The sequence below is a fragment of the Thunnus maccoyii genome, chromosome 23, assembly GCF_910596095.1.
Source record: "Thunnus maccoyii chromosome 23, fThuMac1.1, whole genome shotgun sequence".
In the NCBI taxonomy this organism is placed as follows: domain Eukaryota; kingdom Metazoa; phylum Chordata; class Actinopteri; order Scombriformes; family Scombridae; genus Thunnus; species Thunnus maccoyii.
Window position 1 is genome coordinate 17,735,187 of NC_056555.1, and position 7,068 is coordinate 17,742,254.

Below are 7,068 nucleotides of genomic sequence, written 5' to 3' on the forward strand. Positions count from 1 at the left end.
GGATCCTCCTTTGACTTATAACCTCCTCTCAATATCTCAAAATAATATTAATAATACATCTTGCTTAAGTGTGCACTCTAATTTTAAACCTTAATATTTAAATAGAACAATAACAAAATGTTGAATATTCAAGCCACTCTTACTCAGGTAGGAATCTCTGTATGTCTGTATGTATGTCCTTCGCGTATCTTTTGAACCGTTCATCCGATTGACTTCACACTTTGCGGGTGTATGGCTAGGGACCCAAGGGAGTGCAGTGTTGAATTTGGTGCAATTTGGACACATGATACGATGAGTTGCTCCGCTACGTGCAGGGGCAGCATGACTGGCAGCATGTCTGGGACCAGACCTGCGTTTTTGACACGCTCAGAGCTCAATACACAATGACTGTAGTTATGTGTGTAAAATGGAGCAAATACTTCCATGGGTAGTTCAAAACCAGTTTGTCTCATATGCTCTGAGACTGTGGTGATTGTGAAATGCCACTACAGACAAAGCACAAATCTTTTGAGCAAACATACCCACTCAAATCCAAACTGAAGGTGCAGAAAATAGGAATGATGTAAGAGCCCAATATGATTGACCCACTTTATTTTAGGATGCACATTATTTTATTTCTAAATGCAACCCTTATTTTAGGCTTCTTAAAATGAGAAAAGAACATTTATTTACTATTAGAGTACTTATTATTTAGCTTTAACATTTGTGTATAATAGAATGTTTCATGTTGTTGGTACATATACTCATTCACACCTCACATCAACTGTATTCATTTTTCTATGTATTGAAGTAGCTGCCAGAGGCCAAGTAGTCGGCCCGTTCTGAACAGGCACGTTTTGAACGGGCACTGCACTAGTTTTTTAATAAGGAGCGGCATAAAAAAGACTTATAAATCAGTGGTTATTCCTGCCACTGAGTCACCTGAGCACAGGCAGCAGCTCTGAGGGTAATGAGGGAGTTTGGAGCTTTTGACTGTATCACATGCTTTTCATCAGATGATGACAGTTGTCATGGAACTGTAGATGGTCAACCCTTCCATTAATCTCAACCTCAAACCTCAAAGTGCTCAGAATAATGGGAAGTATGAACAGTTCCATGTAAACTGAGCCAATATCATTGCCTAATGAAGACCATGCGATGAGTTTGAAAACTCCAAAACAAGCAAGAATATTGGACCTTGAATGGATGGAGACTGTTTTGTCAACTGCAGTTTCCAAGGCGATATCAGATTATTCTTATATTACCTAATTACTACTAATGGCTATTGTTATTTTTTGTTACAACTTCCAAATTTAGTACAGCATCCTCTCTTACCTAGTGTGTCCATGTGAATGTGACTGTGCTCTTTGCCCCCCAGCATGAGATACTGATTGAAACAACTTATAACTTTTGGGTAATTCAAATTTAGCCTGACATATCCCAGTCATGACAGCAGCACTAACAAGTTATTTGTGGACTGGTAACGTGATATTGGAATTTGTGTGGGTAAAGTTAATACTACTGTAATACAGTATATTGGCTGGTATCGTTTGGTTAAAAAGCTCATGTGATTGGCTCCGGACCTTTGCTGTCCCTCAGCTGTGGGCACGTAGGAATGTTAAGAGGTTGGAAATGCACTGTTTAATCCCAAACATCCTCATCAAAGCTTTCAGGACTGCTCTCACTGGACTATTGTTCAGTCTGTGAAGGAAGGGAGAGAGAGAGAGAGAGAGAGAGAGAGAGAGAGAACGAGCTCTGAGTCAGTCAGTCTAGCCTTTGTTATTAAACAGGGATTATTTGGAGACAAGCTTTATATCAAATAAGTGCACATGTAAAGAAACAAACCCACAGTATATACGCAGGAGGATAGACCAGCGGTTTCTGACTGTTTTACCTTATGATCCCTTAAAATGAAACACTACGAGTAATTTGCAAAATCCTCCTCACATGTTGCATATGTCAGCATATGTTACATAACGTTTTTTTGAGGCCAAAAGAGCTCAAGCTATATCTATCAACTCATTCAGTTTTAGGTTGAGGTCGATGATGCAAACTGACGTATACATCAACATCATTTTCTGTGAACACATAAGCTACAGTGGTGGTTGCTAGAAGAAGATAACTTAAAGCGAGACGGTGAAAAAATGAAATGTGACATGTGCAATAAATAATAATGTTAGTTAACTTTGGGTAGATATTGTTGTACATGCACATTATTGTATCAGTTTGCTGACTTTATGACTTCTTTCTACTTGTGCTACTGTAACAATAACATTTCTGTATGTTGACTTATGGCTGGGAAACACTTACACAGGCTGCATGTATGCTAATGTGCATGGGTGTCATTATGTTAGGTACTTTTTCTTTTCCATTTTGAGAGTTAGATCTGCAGAGACATTTAGAAGTATATCTTTGCAGAAGCGTATTTCCCTGTTAAACTGCTCTGAGCTCATCCACACTTGTTGCCACTTTTGATTGGAATGGCTTCTGGCTCAGACACAAAAAAATGACGTCCCAATTCTTAATCTTGCCTACAAAAAGCTCTGATTCCAGTATTTCATTCAAAAAAAGCAAAAAATCAGAGAAAAATGAACATTATTTCATATAGAAGAACTGTCTTTCATATCTTGTAAATCATCTTGCGACCCCTCTGATTTTTCTTGTGACCACTCGAAGGGGTCCCAACCCCTAGGTCAGTAACCACTTGTATAGACAATAAGACACACATCCACATGTCAACTGACTGCTGTGTGGAAAGAAATGCTTTGACAGAGACTCCACACACTAAATTCAACACAGGCATCGGTAGGATAAGAGACACCAGGGTCAAGGCAGAACAAATTAAAGCCCTGGAGGGAATACAAACTAATCACATGGATACAGAAAAGGGAATGATTGAGGACAGACAAGAATAACAAACTTATTAAATGAATGGAGTGAATAAGGGTGTCCATGCCAGCTGTGAGCCAATTTTAGCCCATTCAGTCACAGTGCTTTCTGCTTTCTGCTCCACCTACCACATTGATAAAGCCCTGAAATAACATGCCTATTTCTGATAAAAAGTTTCTCCTAAAGGCCACGGATGACTAGCGTCACTCTGAGTGGTTTGAAATTGCCACTTGACAAAGACACAATGTTCCCCAGCGAAACACCTCAGCCCTGTCGTCGGACACCTAGAAACATCAGGAGCTATTTATAACAACTTCATCCCCTCACTATGAAGGAATATCTCTCTGTCTCCATCCCCCCCACCCCACCCCCCACCCCTCCCGCCCTCTCTCGCTTCCTCGCTCACTGTTGCCATGGAGCTCGGAATCAATGACATCACGGGGAAGAGTGTGTGTACGCTTGCGTGTGTGTGGAGATGAAAGCTGGAATCTGCGGACTGAATGAGCATGGCCAGCAAATATCAGGTGACGAGCAGAAGCACAGACAGCAGGCATCATGCTGGAGTGTGCGCACACACACACACACACACACACACACACACACACATAGAGCACCCTGCACAATAAATAACACAAAAACACACACCCTGAGCGTGGCATACAGACGTAAACACATCAAGCTCATACAGCCTTCCACTCGCCCACTCACCAATACACACACACACACACACACACAAACAACCAATCTGTCACACACAGACACACAAATGCATTAAAAAAAGCTAATTGGGTTAATGATGATGACTGAACTTGCTTTTTTCAAAATGGCTGCTCTGCTATGTCATGAGATAACATCCGAACACAACTTCAAACAGAATTCTTACTGGTAATTATACAGAGCACATAAAAAAAAATGTTTTGAAAAAAAAAAAGCCTTGCAGGTTATTAGTTCTGTAGAATTTTTCACACAGATGAGAAAAGAAATTACACAGACTGTCTTGAATGTGTCTTAAAGGGCCAGTTCACCTAAATGACTCATTTACAGTAAAGTTCTGCAACTAATGATTATTTCCATTATCAACTAAACTGTCAGTCATTTTTACATCAATGATTAATTGTGAAATATGGCAAGGTGACATCTACAAATTGCTTGTTTTGTCCGACCAACAGTTAAAAACCGAAAGATGTTTAATTTACAATGATATGAATCAGAGAAAATCAGCAAAAATCCTCACATCTGAGAAGCTGGAAACAAAGAATAATCGATCATAGAAAATGTTTCATTTTATATTCTTACTTATCCACCCCTGGTGTTGTCTAACCGTGTAGGTGGTTTCGATTTTATGTGCAGTGTTTTTGAGACATCTGTGTCATTTCTTAATAAAAGTTAATGGAATTTTGTTTCAAGTGCTGAAAGCATTGAGCAACCAAAAGTAGCATGAAGAAGTAGCATGTCTTTTTAGAAACAATGTCCTGGTTTGTTGAAATAAAGCACAAATTTAGGTTAGTTTGAACTGGAAATATACTTTCTACAGAAGAAATAGTCCCAAGGAAAGGAACACTGTTGACAGTAAGATCTATGCCTCATCCTAAGGAGCTGAGGAATTGTTTCTGAAAAACATCATTGTATTGGAGTGGTGACAGACTGTCCAGAAGCTGATACTGATCAAACTTTATTAAGGGTGAAACAAGAGGACCCTTTGTCTCTCATATTGTTCTTCATAAATTCATCTTCATAAATGATTTGGCTAAAGAAATCAAAACACTCCAGCTAATCTATTTCTAATTTTGTACATAAACACATGTCAACTTGAAATTATGTACATGATTGATGTCACCTAGAATAGACCAAATGTTTGGCATTAAATGAAATTAAACATGAGAAAATGTTTAATTTAGGTACAGTTGCCATTTAAATACTGAGAAGTAAACAACTGTGAGCGATGGTGGCCTCTCACTAATAGGGCGCTCCAGAGTGCATGGCTAAAGCAGCAGAAAATAGAAATCACTTGGAAGATATAAGAGTTATGCGATAAAAGAGTCAACCGTAAATAATCTAGTGGCATGCCGGCCCCAGAGACTGTCCACACATGACGTCTGCTGTACTGTGAAGGATCCAGTGTGTGGGGGAATGTGCAAACGCAGGCCGAAAGTGTGTCTAGTTTGGTCTTACAATGCGTCCTGTCCGACATGCCTGCAGAGCTGATAAGCCTGTCTTATCTTTGTTGTGAACTGCTGCCCCCAGAGAAAGTGGCTGAGGGGAGAGTGGACAGTAAACACAGCGATGGAACAACACTGAAATAATGGCTCTATTGTTCCATCTATTTACACCCTCCTTCTCTCCCTTACACACACACACACACACACACACACACACACACACACACACACACACACACACACACACACACACACTCCCCACCCTCTGTTTATTGCTGAGAGAAACCTCAACAGTGTCACCCATGTTGCTTTTACACTGCTACACTATGGCCGCCCCCTTGTTCACCCTGTCTTCTTCTCCCTCTATCATCTACCACAGCATATGCACCCCCCCCACTCACATACACACATTTCGACTCCTCCGATTGGCAGCACCCATGGGAGCCCCCCACCCACCCCCCCCCCCCCCCCTTCCATAGCCCAGCATCACCAGCCTAGCACTCTTTTCTCTCATTTGTCTCTCTCTCTCAGACTGCTTCTACCTTTCTGTCACATCATAGTAGAAGCTCAAACACAAGGATGCCAGAGTTAATGCTGTTGCACCGCACCCATGCAAATCAGCAGTGATCATGCATGAGCAAACAACCCAAACATGCAAATTATTTGTGGTGCCCGAATCGCTTTAAATGCACAGTTTAAAAGGGCATTCCTCACATCAAGAGAGTCAAAGGAAATGTTTGGTACTCTCTTTCCTTGAACAAGAAATCCTGAAACTTTAAAGTGAGACTCCAATATTCAATCTCATTCTAGCTTTGTTAGGTCTCCACTAACTCCTGAGGGAAATATTGGTCTCTTTAGCTGGTAAATGCTCCAATATCCGCACCAGCTAATAGCTAACTGTCTGTATTGCCTGTTTGGTGCTGGGCGGGTAATGTTCAGTGGGTTTATCGCTGTTTTTTTTTTGCTGAAAACAGCTGCCTGCTACATCTGGAAATGATGAAGTTGGTAAGAAAGAACCAAAACAGTGAAGTTTTGGGCCATAAAAACAAAACAATGAACTGAAAGACACTAAAACTACAGATTGTGTCTAAAAATATGTATTATACTGTAGTGGCTTCAGCAAAATGTTATGCCACATATTACTAAAGGTGTATCCTTTGTCTTTTAGTGTATGTAATAGAAATCCCGCCTTCCAATGTTTCCTCAGTAGAGGTATTGTTAGAAAGGGAAGCCATCACTGATGTTATAAGCAGTTGACGTCATGGCACATTTACAATGCAAATAGTTAGTGACACACGTCAAAGATACACATCAACCACAGTGTGGAGAGAGCCTTATGAGTACTTTACTTAGCAGTCATTAGCGAATAGGAAAATAAGATTAAGAGGGTTTCTATATCAGTACATGCAAGTCAACCTTTCCGGTGTGGCCAAATCTGTTCAGGCATGATCAATTTCCATCTACACGAGCCACTGCATTGAGTACTACTGCACGTAAAGCAGCTTCTAAGGCCACAGAGGAATACAAATGTGATGGATGTTGTGTGCAGAACTGACAACATTGTCTCTAATTGCCTCTGTGGGACTCCCTGTTTGGAGATAACAAGGTACCTTGGTTCATAAGAAATGCATAGAGTGTGTACAACAGTACCTGGGCCTGCTGTTGATGGCAGGCTCGCCATTCATAAGGATATGAAGTGGCAAGCAGTCCGACTACATGAATACAGAGCCATCAAAGCATGTCTGCATTAGACAGATATGTGGATTTTGCATTTGAGATGCAAGATAGAAGAAAACAATTTGATCTTTGAGCATATTGAAGCCCTTTCAGGTCTTTGACAGACAAAAATTAGAGTCTGAGGTTTATTTGTAAGAGAGCAAGTGATGGTAACATGACATTTAAAGGAAATATCCAAGAGACTGGGAAGAAGCAGAATAATATAAACTTATCCTGCTCTGTGCATTCATGGCTAATTAAGTATGCCTAATTAGTACAACAATTAAATGACTTGTTTTAGAGATAAAGACATTTGTATAATGAC